Source organism: Parasteatoda tepidariorum, chromosome X1, assembly GCF_043381705.1.
Source record: "Parasteatoda tepidariorum isolate YZ-2023 chromosome X1, CAS_Ptep_4.0, whole genome shotgun sequence".
Classification (NCBI taxonomy): Eukaryota; Metazoa; Arthropoda; class Arachnida; order Araneae; family Theridiidae; genus Parasteatoda; species Parasteatoda tepidariorum.
The window spans coordinates 45,253,599-45,278,246 of record NC_092214.1 but is presented as its reverse complement, the minus strand read 5'-3'; the positions used below and the strand labels follow the sequence as shown (position 1 = coordinate 45,278,246).

Below are 24,648 nucleotides of genomic sequence, written 5' to 3'. Positions count from 1 at the left end.
TTTACGGGATTTTTTTCACAGTGTATATGCATAGTAAGATTGGAAAAAAAATTTGTAAAAACAAAATCTACTTTTTTTTTGCTGTATTTCACTTTTGCTCTATATACAATTAACTTGAATGAAAAAAATAAAAGTATAAAAGTTTTATTTATTGCCAGATTAGACCAGTTAAAGAGATCTCTATTCATCAGTTAAAAAATTATTTAAGTAAACACTTCTGGAAACATCACGGTGATTTTTTTTATTGAACATCACAAGTAACATTTTAAAGTTTTTTACATAATCAATTGAGATAAAAATATTGAGTTTTAAAGTTGTCCTTGTAGAGAAAGGAAGCTAACATGAGTGATTCCAGTTGATGTTTAAGAAATTATTAACGAAAAAAATAAATGATATTTCTGGGAATAAAAACCAAAATGCACGGTATTTAAACTACTTAATTGGTAATTTCTCTGTTCGTATGGTAATGGTTTACCGGAACTTCTGGTTTTCAAAATTATAATTCTCATCTCACCACGTATTTAGCAAAGAAATACAAAACTGAAAAGAAAATTTAACCGAATAAATGGGTTTTTATGTCTTGTTCTTAGAAATCGAGATAAAATTACCACATTTTATCACAGTTACCAAATTTTAATCACGAGTTATAAAGCCATATTTAATTGTTAATGTTACCAAAATATTTACCAAAGCGAATCGGTTAAAATTACAGAACTTTTTACTGTTCTCATAGAGCTAGAAGCACAATAAATTTGCCGCATTCTGATAGTTGTTTTCCACACTTTTTTTTCTCAGTGTGAGAATAGGTGGCTGCAAAAAAATTATACTTTAACTGCGAAATTTTTCTTTTGCATCGTAAAGGCCGCAAAAAAAGTGTAAAAGAAAAAACTTTTCAATCACTTCAAAACTTGTACGAAATTTAAACGAAGTAATACGGAGTGCTCATCTTCAATGCAAAGAATCATACTTCTTCTACCAGTAATTTTCTCCTAACTGAATTACGAAACGCAAAAAAAAAAAAAAAAAATAAAGAATGAAAAATAAAAAAAAAAACTACATCTTTGACATAGAACATTTCAAAAATTAATGCCCGCATATTTTCGGACAAGAATGTTCCTTAAATATACTTCTAAAAATGTAAAAATTTCATATTTTTTCATTCTATGGTTGCAACACGGCGACGGCGTCAATTACTTTTTCCTTCGATTTAATATAGAAAGATTGAAAGTTTGTCTTTTCATTTCTGCACATAATTAATCGAGGAAAAAGTTATAAGTTTTAAATCAAAAGAAATTGAACTAACTGTCTGCTTTAACAATCGAGGGGGAAAAAAAGTAAGTAAGAAGTCTCAAATTCGAACAATTGCTGAACCTAATACAAAAAATGCACTGTTTCACGTGTAGAATATATTTGAAAAAAACATGCCAAAACTGGAGAGAAAAAAATTCTATTTAATTTTGTGCGTTATTATCATCAAAATGTTAGGAATAGATAATTTAAGAAAAAAAAGTTTAAACGAAATAACTACCCCAGGTAGCAAAATGATATTATATAACATTAGAAAAATGCAATATACTACTGCCATGGCTACAAAACGCTAGTCTACTGAATCCTATCTACTAATATTAGAGCTAATGTTATATAAGATTAAATAGTGTTCAATCTAACATTTGAGCTTTTAAAATAATCATCTATTTAATTATTTTTGGACCAGCGCCCCTTTTAAGTGAAAGACTACTCCCTATTATTAATAAATAAACATTTATTTATGACAGAAAATAATGAATTAAATATTACTTAAAATATCATTTTTAGCCAATGCAATTTTATGCCAGAAAACGCAAGAAAATGTTAGTGGAAGTACATTTGGTTCGCGAACGATAGTTCGTGCGTAGTAATTGACTTCTCTGTTAAAACGTATTATTTAACTATAAATAATAAGTACTGTAATTAGTTTAAAATATGCTTGCAAAACAACGTTTGCATAGTTATTCGTCTATGACAGAATTTTTCTGTTACAATGAAAAAGAAAATAATTATCTGTTAACAAGTTTGCCATGTTAAAACGATTAAAAATTAATAATCTGCAAATTTTAGTTCACCTAAACCATTACATTGCAGAAAGTTTAAAGTTTAATGCAAGCCATATCGTTACCGTATTAAAACTTCATGTTTAAAACAATGTAAAACAATTAATTAGACATTTTTATTCAAATTTCTTGAATATGGACTAATGTGTATGTTTTTGATGCACCATTATTTACATTAATTTATAAATTATTCAAAAATGAATAATAGTATAGTCTATACAAAATGATGTTTATGGTGAATGAAGAGCAAAGCTGGAAAGTATAGGCACAATTTTTTATTAAGGACGTTTAAAAATCATATAAGCTTATGCGATGTTAGAAAATTAACAGCATTGAATTTGATATATTTCAGTTTTAGAATATGCTTGATTTGTTCACTCCAACTAAAAAGTAGGCCTGAAAATTTATATTTTCTGTCAGTAGCCTGGTAGATAATAATGTCTTAGCCACTTTTTCCTTAAACTTAATGAGTTGGTGACCGATATCAATAGGTCCAAAAAGATGCCATTTAAGACATCTAAAAACCACATTTGGAAACTTTATTTTTAATTCAATTAAATTATTTTTTTTTTAAAGTCCTATTATATAGAAATAATCTAAGGCTGTAAAAATTTAATTAAACAATAAAAATAATAAATATGTGATAAAATTTAGTTAAGCATTACTGACTATTAAAGAACGATACGTGAAAATATTTGGGGGGGGGGGCAAAATATATTTTATGTATATATTACAACTTTGAATTATGTGAATTGAAAAAAACTTCCCCCTCTAAATGATTTATTCAACTACGAATTGATGGATTCTGAAATCCCGAGTATCTTTTTGCATTGACGTACTTTTACATTAAACGACTTTTAAGATAAGCAATGGAAGAAAATAAGCAGTTGTTTATATAACACTCTTCGACACTTCTTTTGTTGACTTTCCACATAGCTGGAAGTTATTTTCAGGTCTAATAAAAGGGATTAAAGGGTTTTGCAATTTGAATTTGTTTTTTAAGAAAAACATGCGATAGTTTGCTTGGGGGTGTTTATGACCTAAACTCTTTTAGGTAATCTCCTTCTTGTTTTTTGCTTCCTGTGTTGGCTCTATCGTGGTTTTTTGATGCAGGTATCGATACCGGAATTCACTCATTAAATTTAATTGTAAGGGATATTACAATTTTGTAAAAACATTTTCAAATTAAATAATTTGAGTTTCAAATAAATATTCAATGTTTAGTAGTTTTAAATTTAGTTTTTTCATTGCAAAAATTTAACTTATTTTCCTTTATAATTTCAGCTATAGCTCTTCATCTTCAAGAAAATCTACTATGAAGGAACAGTTTGTTTTCAAGTGCAGAAACTTCTTCTTGGGGCCGATTTTCTGATGTTATCTAATATTAGATGCTACTTGGGTTGTCATATAATTGGTTTCTTTTGTTGCCTCTGCTGAACTTCGACAAATTTCACCAGCGATTCATTCACGGAAAACGAATTCTGATGCAATTACCGTGCTGTTCTGTTGCAGCATTTCCAGTATAAAAAAGAAAACCATAATTCTGGTTATAAAAACCGGAATATACGTTGTCTAAACCATTCATTTAGTAATTTTTCCTTTCTTATGGTAATGGTTTACCTGAAATTCTTGTTTCCAAAATAATTGTTCTTATTACCACGCATTTACTTAAAAAAATGCATAACTGAAAAGTAAATTTAACCAAATAAATGTTTTTTTTGCCATTCTCTAAGATATTATGATAAAATTAACAAATTTTACAACATTTACCAAATTTTATCACATGCTTTAAAACCATATTTTATTGTTAATTTTACCAAAATCATAACCAAAGCGCTTCGGTAAAAAATAACTCATTTTTGGTGTTCCAATGGAGCCAGAAACATGGCATACTAGATTATGGTAGTTTTGACAGTACCTTTTTCTCGGGACATTAATGGTATTATTGACGATAAAGTAAGTTGGTTAATAGTGTAATGAACTTAACAAGTTTGCAAGTAGTAGAAACCTTTATATCTCTTTATTTATTTTATGTGCTATTTTAACCATGGATAGTGTATTTTGGGGGGTACTTTTGTGCTATCAATTTTTGGTTGGGGTAGTATGTTAATCAATGATGAGTTTAGTAAGCATGGTTGTACAGATAAAAATATTGAGGTAATGATTGTTCTGAGTTTACAAAGTTAAAATAAGAGAAACAGCTTGAGCTAATCCAATGATGAAACACCAGGAACTAATAATGTGCTCTTTGTTCTTGTTCAGCATTCCAACAAATTGCATCGTAGAAGAATGCTGGCAGATGTCAATGACAATGAAAAGGCACCAGTTTCTTCTAAGGTCAAATACGGATATTATATTGGTCACGATCAGACCATCTGATGTTGTCTGGTACAACAGAAATCAATTTGAAAGAAAAAAAATTAGACAAAATTCTTAATTATTTTTCGCTGCTAATCGTAATATTTCATAAGTACTAATAACATAATCAGTAGAAACAGTAGAATATATAATAAAAGAATAATAATAATGAAATTAATATTAATCATACACGGAGAAAAAAATATGGTAAAAAATACCAGAATAAGGTAAAATTTACAATGATTTTAGCTCCATGGAAATACCACAAAAACTAAATGGTTTTTACCGACGTACTTTCGTAATGAATTTGGTAAAATTAACAATAAAATTTGATTTTACTGCCAACTTGTTTCAATTTACAGGAACATTTTTATTTAAACATTTAGAGTGGTAGTAAATTATATGATTTAACCTTTTATTATAGATTTAATAAATTAAATTCAACATGTTTTTTTCCATCATTACATACAAACAACTTAAACAACTGTAAAAAACCTATTAATCGGACAGAGAACTTCAGGTTGGCAGCTATTATATTATGATATGTGATAAAATTTAGTAATTTCATTACGATACCTTAGAGCTTGGCATAAAAACCATTTATTCGGTAAAATTTTCTATTTAGTTTTGTATATTTTACTAAATATGTGGTAACGTCTATAATTTTGAATTACCAAATTATGGTTTAAATACCGGCGATTTTGGTTTTCATTACCAAAATTATTGTTTTGTTTTCCTAGAAATGTCATTGCCATACAGTACGGTAATTTTACCCGGATTTTTTTCTCTCTGCACTGTTCTGTTGCCAGATATAAAATTTTTAATTCGAAATACGCAGCTCAATTTCAAAATTTTACTTGAAAATCAGAACGACGTCAGGGATGATCTTTTAGTGCTTGGTAAATAATATCTTATAGTTAAAGATCAATCATTTTGTGTGTTTAACTCTCTAAAAAATTATCTGCGATGTTTAGATATTGATATGTCTTAAACATTAAACATTGAAGTCACTGAAAAATTTAAAATTTTACAAATCATGAATACAGTTTAAGAGAAGAGGAGAATATTGAACAATATTCAAAAAAATATTGCTTTTGTAAAAAGAGAAAAAAGATTTTGCTAATATTTACTCAACTAAAGTTCTTGAAAGACAGATGGGTAAAACTAAACAGCTCAAAGGCAGAAGTTTTACATGTGGACCATTTATCATCACGTAATATTTTGAAAGGGAAAAACCTGTATTTTAAACAAACCGAGAATAATTAAAAACTGGAGTACAACGTGACTACTTCACTTAACAAAATACATTATGTTTAAAATGAGATAGCTTATGTTTGCTTATAGCTTATGTTTGAATGACATAATGTATCTTAAATGAGTGTTTAAGATAACATTATGTCATAAAATATAGAATCATAGTCTAAAATCTAACAAAAATTTTAACGTATTGTGAGTTTTACAAATTATTATTAAACTTAGAAATATATAGTTAAAATATTGTTATATTTCGAAACTGATATGTAAATTTTGAAAATGTGAGCTACATGGAAAGTAAAATACCTGATAGTTGAAATAATAATAACAGAATTTAACAGTGGAATTTAAGGCTAATATAACAACCTATAACAACCTATAGATAACAACCTATTTTTCAATTTCAAATACTCATGGTTTAATAAGTTTAAAAAAATAATTATGGCTCAAAAAGTGGGAGAATATTTTAGTATATTTTACATCTATTATACTTACTTCATTTTTTCAGTAGTAAAAAAAATTGAGACTGCTAAATCCTATTTGATACTAAGATATTTAAATGAGATTGTTTTGCAAAAATGCATTTTTAAAATATATATGAAAAAATTTGTAACTTATAAAGTTTTTAAAAAAATATTTATTTGAATTTCAGTAAAGATTGCAACAATCCAAATTATGGGGGCTTTAAAATCCCCATAATTTTTAGAAATGTGACTAAATATAATAGAAATAAAATTTATACTAAATTATATTGATTAAATTTAAAATTAAAAAAAAATCAAATAAAAATTGCAAAAATCTATATCAGTGAAAAAATTAATCTTTAATTAAAAATATTTTTATATTTTAATGTACAGTGCGCAAAATAAAAAACGGACCTCCCAGAATAACTTTTGATCACATGATTAGATCTTTACGTTCAAGGACTCAATCTTGATGGTTAGAAGGGGTGATCTTAAATATGTAATTAATTAGTGCTGAGGAAATCGAGCACAAAAATACACTTTCTCTGAATAAATATAACTTTTTTCCGACGGATTCGGATTTTTGACCCCCAAAAGAGCAAACCCAAAGTTTGTACCCCTAATGTTAATTTTGGTTTTTGCGAATTTCGCCATAGCTCGAAAGATTTTGAAGCAGATTTAAAAAATTTTGTTTTTATTCGTATTTTAATTCGTTTATCCAAAGAAAATTAAATGCAAGAACTAGCTTTTAGTAAATATTTATTTTTTATTGTTTTATTTTTTAATGGACAAAAGATTTTGAATTGTAATGTATACAGTTTTTTTACATTATTTTATAGAATATAATTTTACATCACAAATTATAAAACTTGAGTGAAATCGGTCAAATAGTTCTGGAGAAGTCAAATTTTAAAAATAAGACTTTTTCAAAATTCGTTTTTTCTGAAACTATTCGACCGATTATTCTCAAGTTATATGTTCTATGATGTAAAATTGTATTCTTTAAAATTATGTGAAAAATTATATAACTTACAATTCAATTTTCGTACTATTATTAAATAAAATAATAAAAAATAAAAAAATTTTACAAAAAGTTGTTTTTTGCATGGAATTTTTTCGTTTCGGATAAACAAATTTTATAATTGCGACCAAAAATTTTCAGATTCGCTTAAAAAATTCTCGAGATATTTCTCAAATACGCAAAAAGTCAAATTACATTAGGAGGTCCAAACTTTGTACCACTCTCGTCCTGACCAAATTAGGACCATAATTCCCAAACTGCGGCTACCCCTAAATGTAGGGGCTCAGAAACCCGGATCCCTCAAAAAAAATGCATGTTTATTCAGAGAAAGTGCGTTTTTGTATCTAATTTCGTAACTTAAAATATCGTTTGCACTTATTAAGTAGGATATTTGAGATCACCCCCTTGAACCATTAAGATTAGGTTGAAGAACGCGAAGATCCGATCATTGGATCAAAAATTATTCAGTGTGGTCCGTTTTTTATTTTGAGCACTGTACAACTTTGATAACTATTGTCTATTCATAAATTTATTTTACTTATCTATTAATTTATTTATTCATTTATTGTGGCCTAAAATACAAAGCTAAGTAATAGTATTTAAATGTAAGTTTATTTGCGGTGTAATTAAATGACGTTATCCTGAGCATAAATAACTCGGATAAAAAAATTATGTATACCTGGAACCTCAAGAAAAATCTAGAACAAAATTATCCTGTTTGAACCTTAATTTTTGGAGAAAAAAAATACATTTTACAAAACAACAAACAACTAAAATCAGATCTCTGAAAATTTTCTTTGGAACCAGTTGGAAGAATATGAAAACAAGATTGAAAAACTGTTGACATTGGATATTCATATCGTAATGAATTGAAAAGATTTTGTAAAAATCTCGATTTTTCACTTTTGTTCTTTATTTTGCTTTAAAGTTTAGTCCAAAAGAAAAAATTGAAATTTAAAAAAAAACTTCATTCTTCTAGTTCATGCCATAGCAGCTTCGGATACAATTTTTTCAATTCGAGGAAGGTTAATCCGTTGATTAGAAGTTGAAAAATCATAAACAACATTTTGAAAATATGTTTTTTTTTGAGTAAAAGAGGGGAGGTAAGAAAAACTCTCACTTCTAAATCTACAAAAAATATCGCTTTTCGCATTTTCCCGTTGTTTCGTTTCTAAAGTTTAACCCTGGAGGAAGTTTAAAAACATATTCTAATTCATACCATAGTCGTTACTGTTATAATATTTTTCAACAACTAAGAAGTTTAGTCAGTTCAATAGAAGTGAAAAAATAAACACCAGTTTGAAAATATGTTTTTGTTAAAAAAGGGGGTACGGAAGACGGAAAACAACCTTAAAGTTCCGAAAAGTAATACTATAAAAGCCCGTACAGAATGTACAGGCATTCAGCCTGTACAGTTGCATAAAAAAGGTTGAAAGGTTGATTCTTCATATTGCACCTCCAGAGTATGCAATAAAGGAAAATCGATTTCAAACCATAAAAAATTCTTGAAGTATTAAAGCTTAATAGCACAATAATGACAGAAAAACCCTTTAATAAATATAAATCAGTATTTAAAAGCATGTGCCTCTTTTTAATGCAATTTGTGAGAGGATCAGTTTGTTACACCAAAATGTTGTTTTGGGTGCAGTTATTACAAATTAAAACAGCTGAATTAATGGTGGAATACAGCACATAAAATCTACCCAGTCATTAAGTTGTTCCTTAATATAATTATGTTTCAAATATATTATAACTTAATTTCGCATACCTATAAATTGTCTTATGAAATTTTAAGCCTGAATGCGAACAGAAATCTATCTGGAAAGAATAGTCCTGGCACTTTATTTATTTTCTGAGAAGAACTCCCTTTTTCCATCAGGTGTGTGAGGAAAGAAGAACAATTTGTCGAATGTGTTCGCGCACGAGTGGAAGATATGACTTTCTGGAAAAGGTAGAAAAGGAGAAGAAAATTCGATAGACCAATTCATCTTTCCCGAAAAAGATCCCGGAGAAGGGTCTGATTGCACTTACTGAGATCGTTGAAAGGGATTCATATATTGAGTTATCTTGCACCTGGAATTGAATTATGATTGGTGGAAAAATAACGTTATTTGTCTAAAAAGGGAAATAATAAAGGGGTAGAAAGTTATTCAGAAATTTTAAAGTTATTTTTTACTGTTATTTTTTTCATTTCAAAATAAACAAAATTGCGGATAATAGTATTGTATTATGGATGTAGTTATATTTTGCATAATTACATAGAAATAGCTATTATTAAATTGGTTTTCAAACATTTTAGAAACAAATACAATTTCGTGAAGAAAAAAAATATTTAAAGAGTAAATTTAGGTTTCGAAAATAAAAGTTCTACACTTATTATTAAAAAAAATCTATCAATTTGGCAAAAAGTTTTTTTAATTAAAATTTTACATAAAGATCTTGGTCCAAATTTTTGATGAAAGAAATTTTTCTTTCCAACTCTTTTGATTAAATGAACATTAAGATTTTATTTTAGTTCTTAGAATGGAAAAAGAACATTAAAAAAAATTATTATCAAAACTGTGACTTATAATAAATTAGTGTTATTAATTAATTATTAATTAATTATTCCATTACATTAACAATTACATTACATTAATAATAATATTAACATTAATAATTACATTACATCAGTAATAATATTTACATTAACTAATTGTTATTAATTAGTGCTATAAATTAGTGTGATAAATTAGTGTTATTTAGAAGATAATTAATTATTTGTCCTTTTAAACTGATAATAAATTTGAACATTTTAATTCGTAAAATGATAGGTATTTTAAAGATTATTTACTCAGGCAAATTTCTCCAACAAAGTTTGTAGGACTGTTTAACCGTTTTCGTTTTCAATAATCGTAAATCCAATTATTAAACTTTAAGCAGCTTATCCAACATTCAATAAACTTGGAATAAAATTCCCTACAGTATAAATAATTAATATCGTCTTCACTATCTTTAAAATAATCGTCTTTTTGTTTGAAATGTTTCGATGTTTGAAATTTTCCAAATGTTTTGTAGATTTCGAATTGGGTTTTTTTCATCTGGTACTTATTTCATTTCATTTTATAACCAGCACTAAGCAGTTTATCCATTTTTGGGTTTAAAATTTCCGTTTTTGGTATCCAATTTTGGTTTATTAATGTAGAGCTTCTTATAGTCTTGCAATTTCGACCCCTAGATAAGAGAACTCCTGGATCAAGTACTGAGACAAACTAGACCTGTTGAAGAACTTTTTTTCAGGCGTATTTGCGTTGCATGGAGATGAAAATCTCGAAAACTTTCCGTGATAAGTTCGACGGCAATAGGATTCTAATCCATGATCCGTCTACCACTGAGGATATTTTGTGTCTGCACTGTGGTTGGTGCAAGCCAGGAGCAGAATTCTAATCGACTAGCCATTGCTGGGATTAGAACCTGCGTCACTTCATTCTAAGGGATCAAAAATATCCTTAAAAAAAGCATAGTTGCGTTATAAGTTGCGTTATTGAATAATTAATTCTCGGAAAGTGACTGAATAAATTGTAAAACTGCCTTAAATAACATTTTAAAAACACACTGTAGTTTATAAACTATATGTACTATATTGTCGTTAACTCAAAAATTTAGCATCGATTACAATGCAATTTTTTCACTAATACCAAGTTTCGTAATAAAAGATAATGAATAATTATAAGCAAAAATATTTTTTTATACTATGAAATAGTCTTTAAAAGTTATATAATTGCATCCTATTGTATTTTCAAATTGAATGCAAAGAATTTTTTGGGGTAATTTTGTGTAATTAGTTCTAAATAGATGTAGGAAAAATACCTGAAAAAATATATATGAAATTAAAGGGCTGAATGACTGAAAAAATATATATGAAATTAAAGGGGACTTTTGACTGGTCTCCTTACTTATCTTTTGCCCTGATACCTTCTACATTGGTATTTCCTACAATTTTTGGGGAGGGGAAAGGAACAGAGGCTAATTCTGAGTCTATCCAAAAAAAATTGTGTTTATTGCGATAAAATATGTTTTTATGGCTGATTTCGTAACTATCATTTATACCAATAAATTGTGGCTGCCTCCACATTTTGAAGGTCAATAATCCAAATTAGATGTATGACAAAAGTAAGTTTATTCAGAAAAAATATTATTTTTTTGTTTGGTTTTGTCACATAGAATATTGTCTGTACAAAAATTTAGCATTAATCCCGCGAATGTTAAGTATACAATTCTTTACATGATTTTAAAAATTGTAATTTGTTATGAGGAAATACTAAATTCAAGCGAAATCGGTCGAATAGTTATTGGGAAATCAAATTTTCAAAGAGTTGCAAATTTTAAATAAAAAATAATAAATATTTACTAAAATTTATTTTTTCACTTAATTATCTTCGGATAAACGAATTTTATAATTGTGGGCAAAAAAAATTTCAATTCGCTTGAAAAGCTCGCGAGATATAGCGATATACGCAAAAAGTAGCATTAGCATTAAGGGGTCCAATCTTTAGACTTCATTCCTAGCCAAACTATTGAGACCATATTTCCTAGATTGCGGCTATTTCCTATACTTTGAGGGTCATAAATCTGAATTCATCCAAAAAAAAGCTTTTTTATTCACAAAAATATGTTTTTGTGTCTGATTTCGTATCTTGAAACATAGCTTGCATGAATTAATTAGCATATTTGAGATCACTCCCTCAAACCATTAAGATTGAGTTCTGGAGCATGACGATCCAATCATTAGATCAAAAGTCATTTAGGATGGTTCATTTATTTTTTTATTTATTATTTTTTTGAGCTCTGTACATAAAACATACAAAATCAATCTCTCTTGTTTTAACTTTAAATTTTAACGGGATATCTAAATGAATATCTAATTTTACACAGCAAATCTTTTAAATTTAAGCAGTCATAGTTAGCTCTAAATGCCTTGAACTTGAAATTTAAATTTAAAAAAAAAACTATATCCTGTTTCAGACCTTTTCAAATAATTTAATGCGTGTATTGTGTTTTCATTTGTTTTGTTGCGTGTATTAAAAAAAAACGAGAGAAAAGTGGAGCACGTAATAAAATTGGTTATGTGCTTAATTTGTAAGAAATATACCATACTAGTTACAAATTACATTTTTAAGATAATAACAGAAAAAATTCAGCAATTTACATTATCTAATATTATTTTTAAAAGAGAAAAACTTCAGAACTTCTGCCGTTGCAAAGGATTTTGACTTGGTTTTATTTAGTAAGCATTTCAAAACATTTTAAATCATCAAAATTTGAAATGTTTTTAAATTAATCTCAGTAAAAGAGTACAGGGGAAGCTGTTTGAGTCACTGACTTTGTACGAGACATTAATACTATACGAGACACTGACACTATACGAGATACTGTTTGAGATTTATACGAGAAACGATTTAATAAATTTGGAGTTTTATTTTTAAAACATTTAATAATTTTTATGCATAAACATAGAAAACAACATCAAAGATTACAGTACTTTTCCTTTCAACTCAGATGAAACAACTATCAGATATCTTTTCACTTATAAACGAACTAAAAGTAGATCAAATTTGCTCAGATATTATAAAACTGTAATATATACATATTACAGAAGGAAAACATAATCAGATAAAATATATATATCAGATCTAATATAAATATAATACATATATATCAGATCTTATATAAATATAATAAATAAAATATATATCAGATCTTAGTAGAAAAATGTAACCAATCAAACCAGACCTATCAAAAATGTAATCAAGGTTTGTAAAAACTAGTTGGGCTTTTTTTTTCAAAAGGAAAGTTTAGTTTAATTAAGTTTTTCATCAAAACCAGTACTTTATCGAAGTCTTGGAAGAGAATCCATTTTTTTTTCAGAAATATTTCAAATATTTATAACGATAACCCTTTTGTATCTAAATTGATTAATTTCTAATGAAATTGCAAAAACATCTAATGTAAAACATATGGGTTTAGTTACAATTTATTACTCGTTCAGTTGATATTCAAGCAACAATCTTTTTCTGTTATCAATCTTTTTCTGTACATCGAGATTTTGTGCACTTATACATAGCCTAGAAATGTAGCCTCTGTGTTTAAAATTTATAAATTTTCTTAAATATTACTGTTAGTTTTTTTTCCAAGCTTTTTCATTTGTAATATAAATGTCTAATTCAACAATTTCAACTTTTTTGCGTTAAATTTTCCTTTATTTGTAATTGTAATTTAATTATTTTGACAAACTACCAAGGATTTGATGCGTTCCAGGCAATTAAGTGTGAAAACGCGTTTCTCTACTAAGCTGCTAAACGAAACATATAAAATCTAACATTCTCAGCTTTTTTAGGTGATTTTTTCCTCAATATTTATTTCTTTCAAAAAAAAAATTTCATAATTAAGGGAAAGTGATCTCAATATCTGCATATAACTGTAGAACTCCTGAAAAACATCTAAGACTTAATTTAATTTCAATGTAATCTTAAAAAATCAAAAACTAATTCGTTTTATAGATATGTTTAAAACATAAATAAGCAGTTTTCTTATTTTCTACAAATTATATCCTATGCTTTGCATTAAGAAAATTCTTATATTTTACCATCTGCATGAAATATTTAAAATACATAAAATATTTATCGAAGCTGACAATTTTTTAAGTTAAGTAAATTAATCTTGAATATATTTTAAATCACTACAATCTATTTGAAAGTCCTAAACCCAGCAAAATTGATCTCACAAGATGTAATCAAAATTCGAACTGTTGTAATGGCAATTTAATTAATAAAAACCATGATTATTCCCTATAAATTTTACAGCACTTGATTGGTTTCATGAGCAAAGAGAACTAATGTACCTTATGCATTAATGTTTTGAGAACTAATGTTTTGAGAGGATTCTAATGTACTTCTAATTAGGACAGAATCTTCACATCTCTGTCCTTAATAAAGGTACATTACTATGCTCTCAAAACATGTCGTATACATTTTCAATTTAAATGTGAAATTAATTTAGCTAACTGAAGCCATATAAAGTTGATTAAGCTTCAATAGTTCGGAAGTTTTTTATTTAAATGATGATAATTAACAATTTATTTACCAATGAAGTGAACGTAATAATCTAGAACAGTAAAAATTAAAAAAATGCAAAAGAAAAAAAAAAAGAAAAAGCAGATTTTTTCCGATTGAACTCATCTTTAATTGAACTGATATATATGGAAAGTGACAGATAAATTGGAATTCCCGTGTTTAACAGTGAGGTAATTTTGAAATTATAATAACAAAATTTGTTTAATTTAATATCGTATCTAATATCATATTTTTATTTCGTAGTCAACACTTAAATGATGATAGCTTAATTATTATGCTTTGCAACTGTACAGTATTTTGCTTAATGGTTAAAATATATTTTCTGATTATTTAAAAGAAAATAGAGCGAGTTCTTATTAAATCTGAACAATTTCATAAAACAATGATATTTTTAGTTAATTTTTTTTTAAAAAAGGGCCTTTAACAGGTTGCATATTGGAAATTTATGCATAAAAAATACAAAAATAGGACATATCTAACTAATACACTAAATAAAAGATGCTACATGATACCCTTCGAAATATTTTTAAGCAAATTTAATGAACAAAAATGAGAAACAGGCTGTAATTTGGTACCTATTTGAAAAGGTATTTTTGCGAAGAATAAATAATAACAAATCTATAATGTAATGTTCTATAGAACCTACTTGATTGACTCATAAATATTTAAAGAATGCTACTTTAATTTTTAAAATTCAGGAATACATTTTTCAGATATTTTCTCTTTCAGAGAAGGTTAAAAAAACTGTTTATTTACTACCAAAAACGAAGGTGAATTAAAGAAAAATTTGAAAATTTTAATTTTTTATTCTAATTCTTTCATTATGATAAAAGTCTAAAGTGAAATGTTTCATTATTTAGCAAAAATTGTTATCTGAAAGTTACTTATTGTTATGCGCTACAGAAAAAAAAGCACTTATTCCAAACGAAGGATTCAATTTTTAAGCAATAATTTTGAAAAAAAAGAACCTTTTTTGAACAACCGCATAATAATACTACTTATGAAAATTTCAGCTGCAATTGGAATGTTCCTCGTTCAGGAAACCTAAGGCATCAGCGCATTTTTTTGATTTAGAACATAAAATAAAAAATTTAAGAAAGCATTAACTTGAATCTGCAATATGTTCCTCTCTGTTACCAATGCTCAAAAGTCTTTAAATAAATAAGTTATCTGAAACAGTAAACATTTTATATTTTAATTTACAATATAAATCACTAAAATGGCTTTTTGTTGAATTATATTGGAAAATAAAACTTAATAATTGGTAGGTAACAGAGTGGAAAAAGGTAACAGAGATAAAAGCTGAAAGTAGAGTTAAATTTAAATGTTCTTGCATTGCAAATTACTGTATTTAAGTCATACACCTTCTTATATTTCTTTTAACTTTCATTCACTTGGACAGATTCCATTATTCTTTTATATATTTTATTTCATGAACTTAATATTTGATAAAACACTAAGTTAAAAGTCAATAAAAAAGTAACCGAGAACATGGTAACAGAATCGAAGAGTAACAAAGGAGAAAAAAGGAAACTGATGGCCAATTTACTTCGACAGATTCCATTGAAAAGAATAAATGTTTAGATAACACTAACAAGCATAATTTGATCCTACCGAGATCTGTCCCATGAGCCACTGCGGCTCAAGCGTTTTATTATAATGAAATTGTGATAGTGAGAATTTCTCCTCAATTCTAAATCAATTTGAAAATAAAGTCGAATCGCAGTTTTATTTATACAATGTTCAAAACCATAAAGTAATTGCTAAAATGTATGAGCAAGTATCGAAAATAGTCGTAAAATGATTGGAGAAAGGTAAAGTTATATTACGGAACGCTGGCAAAAACTAGAATTTCAACTGACCGTTATAATTCGTTTGTAATTAGAGTGAAAAACGGTGTAAAATTGCTTTGTCAAGAAAACGTCTGAAAAAACTGAAGAAAATTCTGAAAAAACAAACGGGTATTTTTTACACTGTACTTATCTTTACAACTGAGCTTTAAAATTACCTACATTTAGTTAAATCCCGAAATTTATTAAAATTTTTTAGGCCTGTAACTTTAGTTTTAACAGATGTTTGGTTTTAAAAGAAAACCAAAAATCAAATTTATTTTATTTTTTGAGATCTCGGTCGGAATAGTTTTGTTAAAAATGTCAAAAAGTATATTGTAAAAAAGGCAAATAGCTATATTTATATCGCTAAAATTTGGGAGAAAATTTCAATCCACGATAGGGGAGAGTGGGGTCAATTGTAACAGGGTACGATTGTAACAGAGCAAAAATTTCGAGTGTCGGGTTCTAGATTTGGTTCCTAGGTTGCGCACAAGGTGTATTTAATAAATCTACATGTACACCCCTGCTGGCAACCATTTTTATGTACTTTTGAAAGAGTTACATCACAAAATATATTTTCACGCTACGTAAGTACTTTTTTTGGTATTAGAATATTATATTGTAACGAAGTAATTTTGCTTAAACAAATGAAAATTATTAACCGAATATGTAAGTGGACACCTTTATTAACATTTTTAAAAAAAAGATTAGTTTTGTTAAGTAACTAGCATTGTTTTTAACAAATGAAGCTGAAATGGCGTCTTGGGGACGATTGTAACAATAAGTAAAGGGATGAATGCAGCAGCTGAAAATAAATAATCTTATGTTTACAAACCATTACTTAACTCTTCCAGAACCACCTATAGTTTCCTATATCATTTATATTATGTTGCATGTGCATTATTTTATTTGTCACCTTTCACAGCATAAATTAAAATTTTTAACCCCTTAAAGTTAAAAGTTTAACCCTTTAGGTATCTGCTCATTATTATTTTTACTCCTAAAATATCACTACTATTTTGATCAATAAAAAAATATATCACAACTATAATAATATGTATAATTAACTATGTTTTAGCTGAATTTATGAACTGTTACAATTGACCCCGTAAATGGGAACAGTTGTAACAAGTGCACGACTGTCAAAAATTATTAATAACTAGTGTAATAACATTTAAAATAAGGTATTTATTTTTTTCTAGTAGAGGATAGTCTACTTTACTCGTCTGTCAATTAATACTAATAATATATTGGATTTTTTGTTAGTTAAAAATAGTTAAGTAAAAAATTTTACAATTGACCCCACTCTCCCCTACTAATAAGATAGCACATTTTTAAGAAATCAGTAATTTTTTTTTTTTGTAACCATATCTAAACTTGAACATTTCATCACATTTTTACGTACAAGCTATAGATGAATAAAAATAACTAAGAAAGGGTTATATTAGTTTTGGGGAATAAGAGGGTCTATCACTACGGTTTATTAGAAACAACTAACACTAATATTTGTTAAAATCAAATTGAAATACTTTTTGCAAAAATTTGTAACATTATTCATTTAATTCAAATTGTACTGATTCCTGAAATTTCAAGTTTAGTCAATTAGTAGTAATTTATATGTGAATTTATTCAATTAGAAAGATATTAATTGTATTTACTTTAATATACTAAATGAAATAATTTTGTATTTAACCTAGAATGTATTTTATCTACATTGAGAAAAAATGCCTAATTAAAACTATCATAATATGGAAAAGTTTACCATGTTTGTGGCTTTATGGGAACATCAAAGATGCTCGGTAATTTTTACCGAAGCGCTTTGTAATGATTTTTGTGAAGTTAGCAATAAAATATCGTTTTATAATCTGTGATAAATATGTGGTAAATGTAATAAAATTTGGTAATGTACCTTAGAGAATGGCCTATAAACCAGTTATTCGGTTAAATTTGCTTTCCAGTTATGTGTTTTTTGCTAAATGTGTTGTAATAAGAACCATAACATTGAAAATCAGAATTTTCGGTATTGCATTGCCACGTGAATGCAAAAATTACCAACTAAATAGTCTAAATACCGTATATTTTGCTTTTATTAACCAGGATTATACATATTTTTTTCGTTTACCAGAAATTATCATTACCATGCAGTACAGTAATTTTGCTAGAATTTTTTCTGTGTTATATATATAGAGGGACTAAATTGACTCTTAATCTCTCTGTATAAATTATAGTAAACTTAATTAATTATCACTGACTTTTTAATTACAAATGTAACAAATTCAATGTATTTAACTCCTCAATGAGAGAATGAAAGAATTTCTAAATGAAACTATCATATTTTGATTGGTAGAAGCAAAGAAAGTGATGAAAATATATAATCAATATTTCTTGGGAGCATCACCACTGACTTATAGATAATTGCAGATAACTTTTGCAAAATTATATTAAGCAAAGATGTTACCTAGAGGCAGTGCTGTTAATTAAAATGCAAAGTGAAGATAGTTCCCTGAGCATCAAGCTTTCACAGATATGCGTACTTTGGATAAGGCCGTGTATTTGCTAGGAAATGGAAAAAGAAAAAGCACTAGTTGACTATTACTAGTTGAAAAGCACTAGTTAGCACTTGTTGACTACTGAACAGAGTCAAATATATATATGTACCTAGTACTAGAAAAAGGAATTAACTACTCGATTGTTACTTTTTTCTTAATGTATATTATAGTTTTATGAATATTTTGAAAAGAAAATAAATAAGTATTTTAAATTTAAGTTGGTTTTTTAAAACTAATACGCTGTTAAAAAAATTCCAAATCAAACTACGATAAAAACTACCGTCACTCAGGTTGCCGATACATTTTACAGTAAAATCCATTTTTAGCGGAACATGTTGTGGAACAAAAATCTGATATACCGTAAGTTTTACAGTAATAATTAACATAAAATCGCTAAATCACTCGAATTAAATAGATTAATATAAAAATTACGGTATAATATTTTACAGTAAAAATGGATTTTACGGATAATGCAGCCTAAGTACCAGAACATTATACTGTAATTTAATTCCGAAATTTTTACAGTATACTGTGAGCCCAAAAAATCCAGACCATCATGAATAACTTGTGATCTAATGATTAGATCTCCACGTTCTAGAACTCATTCCTAATGGTTCGATGGGGTGACCTCAAATATGCTAATTAATTGATGCATACGATATTTTAAATTACGAAATTAGTCACAAAAACGTACTTTCTCTGAATAAACGCTTTTATTTCGATGGAATCAGGTTTCTGACCCCCAAAATACAGTACCGCAATATCGGAAATATGGTCCCAATTGTTTGGTTAGGAGAGCACTCCAAAGTTTAGATTCCTTAAGGTTAATTTTACTTTTAACGTATTTAGCTAGAACTCGCGATCTTTTTAAGCGAATTAAAAGAAATTTGTATACAATTATAAAATTCGTTTATCCAAAGATAATTCCATGCAAAAAAAAAAATTCTAGTAAATATTTATTATTTTTATTATTTTATTTAATAATAATCGAAAAAATTCCGAGCTATAAGAAATAAAAAAAATTTCATCAATCTTGCAGGGCAAAATACAAAATTTGGGCGAAATCGGTTGAAAAGTTTCTGAGAAATCAAATTTCAAAAAAGTGTATATATATAATTCAATTGCTCAGGAACTATTCAACCGATCTCGCTCAAGATTTGAATTTTGCCGTGTAAAATTATATACTATAAAATGATATAAAAGAATTAATACCTTACAATTCAAAAAATTTTTGACCATTATAAATAAAATAACAAAAGAATAATCCAAAAAACAAAATACTTCATAATGCTAAAATTTAAAGCTTTTTCCGTGTTATTGGGATAATCAGGTTGCCATAAGAGAAAAATCTAAACTCTTACCATTATTTTCTACTACTTGAATCTGGGCCAAGACATTGTAATCCATGTTTTTGTCTTATCGATCTGTTTATGGATAGAAAGATAGAAAGTACTGAATGTTCCCAAAATAATCCGATAAAAAATTTAAAGCCGAATGTTTCGAGTTCTAAAAAAGGAGAAAGCTTTCTCAATATTGTTGTAGTTATTGTTGTGTGGATATTTATAATATGGGGATATACGTATGCTCTGCTTAAAAAAAAGTATAGTTAACAAAGCTGATAGCTTTGTTGCCCATACTTTTTAAGGTAAATTTGTAATAAGTAATAATTTATAATAAATTATATAATAGGGTAAAGGGAACACCAAAAAGCTCGATAATCTTTAGCAAACCACTTTGGTAATGAATTTGGTAACACTTATAAAGTATGGCATTATATTACGTAATAATATTAGGCAAATGTGATAAAATTTGATCATTTTATCATGATACCTTAGAGCATGGCATAAAAGCCATTTATTCGACTAAATTTACTTTTCAGTGCTGTATTTTTCTTATAAATGTTTAGTTATGAGAAGCATAATTTTGAAAACCAGAATTTCCAACCGTTATTATATGAATATTAAGAAATGAGCTGTTTAAATACTGTATATTTTGGTTTTATTAACCAAAATTATGGTTTTTACACTACAATACAGTAATTTTACTAGAGTTTTTTTCTCTGTGTAGATAGTGTTCCGATACAGGATGTTTAATATACATTCTTAGAATCTTTATCATAAATGAAAACAAACGAGTATGCACATTAGGAATTGCAAATTAATATTTAAAAGCGGAAAAAAAACAAAAAAACAATCAAAATCTAGCAAATCACAGTACAGGAATGCGAATGTAATAAACAACAAGATAAGTCTGATTACGAAAAAAACAAAAAGGATCTCTCAAAGACACATAAATAGAGAGAGAGAAGAGAGATAGAGAGAGAGATAGAGATAGAGAGACAGAAGCCTTTTCACAAATGTATTCAAAACATTACTAACATAAAGGGTCACAAATAAATATTTAAATGAGGAAACAAATATTCTGTCGAAATCTAACGAATAACTACTGATGAAGGCGGGATTGAAAACCTGTTTGATTGTAGTTGAATCTAAGTTAAAAGGTCTCTAACCTTTTTCGCACTTCAATTTTTGAATGTTAAGTAAATATAGTTCACTGCTCCAAGGTCTGTGTACTTTATTAAAGGTGGCGTAGTTATATATATTTTAATATGCAATTTGTGAAAATTTTTAATATCTATGAGTTAGGTGGGTTCAAGTCCAAATGGACAATATAGATTTTTCTAAAAAAAACTAAAATAAAATAAGAATAAACTATATCGATAAAATATCATTCGTAAATGAAACTGTTTTGGAGAGTTTTCTTAAAGTAACTGCAACGATTATATAAAGAACAAAAATTTCAAATAATCTGTAGCTTTCCTCTAAAAAGAAATTGAAATATATTTCTCATAAGAAGACTATTTTGAAAAAAAACTTATCATTATCTTTATTAGAAAGATTCGACTATTATGCATAGTTAATTAATTAATTAATGTAATTACAATGAATTTTAGAAATATTTTAGGAATTATTGGTTCACAAATCATTTTTAGCACACAAAGCCGAATTATTTTTTAAATATATCATTAAAATTGTTGATAATCATACTTCTCAAAAGAATACATCATATCAGGAATGCTGTTGTTTCATTTAACTATTAAGTTTGAAATATAATTACTATACATCTAGATTTTTCAGTCAAGGACCAGTTATAATCAGTATAACAAAATTACCATTACCAATTACTACTACTATATAAACAAGATTGTATAGACAGATATTTTATCATAATTTTTTTCTTTAAATGAGCTTAATGAAGTTAAAAATCGCATAATAAAAATTTTATCCAATGGCAGAAACATAAATCAGCTTGATTAACAATTTAAAGGATACACAAGTTAATAACGTACTTTGAAGTACTGTGTTTTTTTAATAGCTAAAACTATGGAGAAAATAATAAAATTAACTCACCATTCGAAGAAAAATTAACTCACCATTCTAAGATGTGTAAAGATGTAATATACAAGGATTATAAAAATATTTAATTTTGTGAACTAATTTAATTTGACCGTATTTTGTTATGAACTATATTATCACTTATTTATTGTGTAATATATCGAGCTAAGTGTTTTAATATAGGTACATGCTATTGATTAATTTTGATTAAAAACACAACTAAATTAAGACAAAAATTGTTATAAACAAAATAGATTGTTACTTATCAAGTGTTATTATTGTTCAATATTAACTGAAACTAATAGTAAAATTCAAAATTAGCTAAATGGATCAACAGGTAGGGATGTGGAAAATTTGTATATGCTTATAGTAAGTTAAAAAAAAAAGTAAATATGTTCTTAAGTTTTTTGTTTCTAAAAATATATATATTTGCTAATTTTTACAGATAAATCATTGATAAAAGTAAACCCATCAAAAGAATAGTATGTTTTATTAAAATACGTTTAATTAAAATAAAACTTGACTCAAACCATTACGCGAAAATAATTCAACATATATAAAAAAAAAATATTTAAAAAAATAAACTTTAATTATTATTAAAAAATAAATATGTTATAATACTTTTATGAATGTGTGTTATAACCGGATATGCACTAAACTCATTAACCCACTAAAACACTTAAACTTATCTTTTAATTGAAAAAAAATACTTAAAAAATGAATCACGGAGCACCATAAATCATTGAGAACTGTAAACAAAACCTATATCTCATAGGTACTAATGTTCATAATTTCTCTTAGTTAAGATCTCTTTTGACTGCAGAGTCCGGAATCATCATTATCTATTACAAAATAAAAAGCTTTCGCTAAAGAGGAAAACTGTTAAAAGTACCTGAATGGGAAATACCTCCACATGATCGAAGGTAGGATAGAATAAGAATCTTCATTGTTAAAGATCTGACGACATCCTAGATTGGCGGGAAAAGCTTTGTCCAAAATAGTTCTTCACAATTCTCCATGCTTCCTAACTTATACGTAAGTATGAAGGTCCGACAACAGCGGTTTTAAGTACATCGATCAGAGAACTCAACAACGAAGTGATGGCTGCACTCAAATCCTGGGAAATGAGTTTCTCTTGCGCCTTCTGAGGGGTACATGAGCATGCGCTTCTCCTAAACCTACATCTTGCCCGATTTTCTGACCGGGATTTCTCAGATTGGTCCGCACTCCTGTTGCCAGTAGGTAATAACGAATATTAATGGAATTCAAATTTATTTATAGCCTCTGTCGAAAACTATTTCATCAGAGCTTATAAAAGCGAAAGGAACTTTTCAGATTTTCTTACGATCTGAGCCTCCTAAGTTTGTTTGAGATGAAAGACTCTAAGATAAAATGGAATGAAAAATTTTAGTTTTTTATTTTATGGCTTATAATTTAACTTCTGTCACGAAGTAAACCTATCCATTTAAATTAACTCAACTTATGATTTCGCTATTTTACAAAATTTAGAAATGTTATTTTCCATTAATATCTTACGCAAGTTATCGTTCGTGTTTTTTTAAATGCAGATTTAATGTGTGACTATTTCATTGAAAACATTATATGCACATTGAATGAGATCGCAAAAATAACTTTTGCTCTAATGATCGGATTTTCATATTTTAAGTTGACATCCATTACATGGGAATATTTTATGTACAGTGAGCAAAAAAAGAAAACCGGACCACACTGAATAACTTTTGATCTAATGATCGGATATTCACGTTCTAGGACTCAATCTTATTTGTTTGAGGAGGTGACTTCAATTATGCCAATTTAATATACGTGGCAGACGATATTTTAAATTACGAAATCAGACACAAAAACGTACTTTCATGAAAACACACCTTTTTTAATGACGGATTCGGATTTCTGATCCCCGAAATATCGGGGACAGTAGCAATCGGGGAAATATGGTCCAAATACTTTGGTCAAGAGAGCGGTCCAAAGTTTGGACCCCTTAATGTTAATTTTACTTTTTGCGTATTTCGCTAGATCACGAGAACTTTTCAAGCGAATTGAAAAATTTTTGAACCCAATTATTAAATTCGTTTAACCAAATAAAATTCCACGCAAACAAAACTTTTTATAATTATTTATTATATCTTATTATTTTATTTAAGAATGGTCAAAAAATTTTGAATAGTAAGGTACGACATCTTTAGTATAATTTTAAAGCATGCAATTTTATATAGGAAAATGCAAAATTTGAGCCAAATCGGTCGAAAAAGTCTTGAAAAATCAAATTTTAAGCATCTGACTTTTTTGAATTTCAATTTTTCAGAAAATATTCGACAGATTTCGCTCAAATTTGTATTTTACTATATAAAATTATATGCTTTAAAGTAATACAAAAAATTTTGTATCTTACAATTCAATTTTTTTTTTGTTTTCCGACCATTCTTAAATAAAATAATAAAAGATAATAAATATTTATTAACTTTTATTTTTCGCATTGAATTATCTTCGAATAAGTGAATTTTATAATTGTGTGTAAAAATTTTTCAATTCGCTTAAAATAGCGTATAGCGAAC

The 24,648-nt window shown here is 27.2% G+C and overlaps 1 protein-coding gene across 1 annotated transcript in view; it reads right to left on the bottom strand.

Annotated features, from left to right (window-relative positions):
• LOC107448557 (metabotropic glycine receptor) overlaps positions 1–23,245 on the bottom strand; it is an 80,425-nt gene extending 57,180 nt beyond the window's left edge. The window contains exon 1 of the mRNA XM_016063804.3: positions 22,968–23,245. The gene's annotated coding sequence lies outside the window, so the exon portion shown is untranslated. The remainder of the gene's footprint in view (positions 1–22,967) is intronic.
• Positions 23,246–24,648: the final 1,403 nt, after the last annotated feature.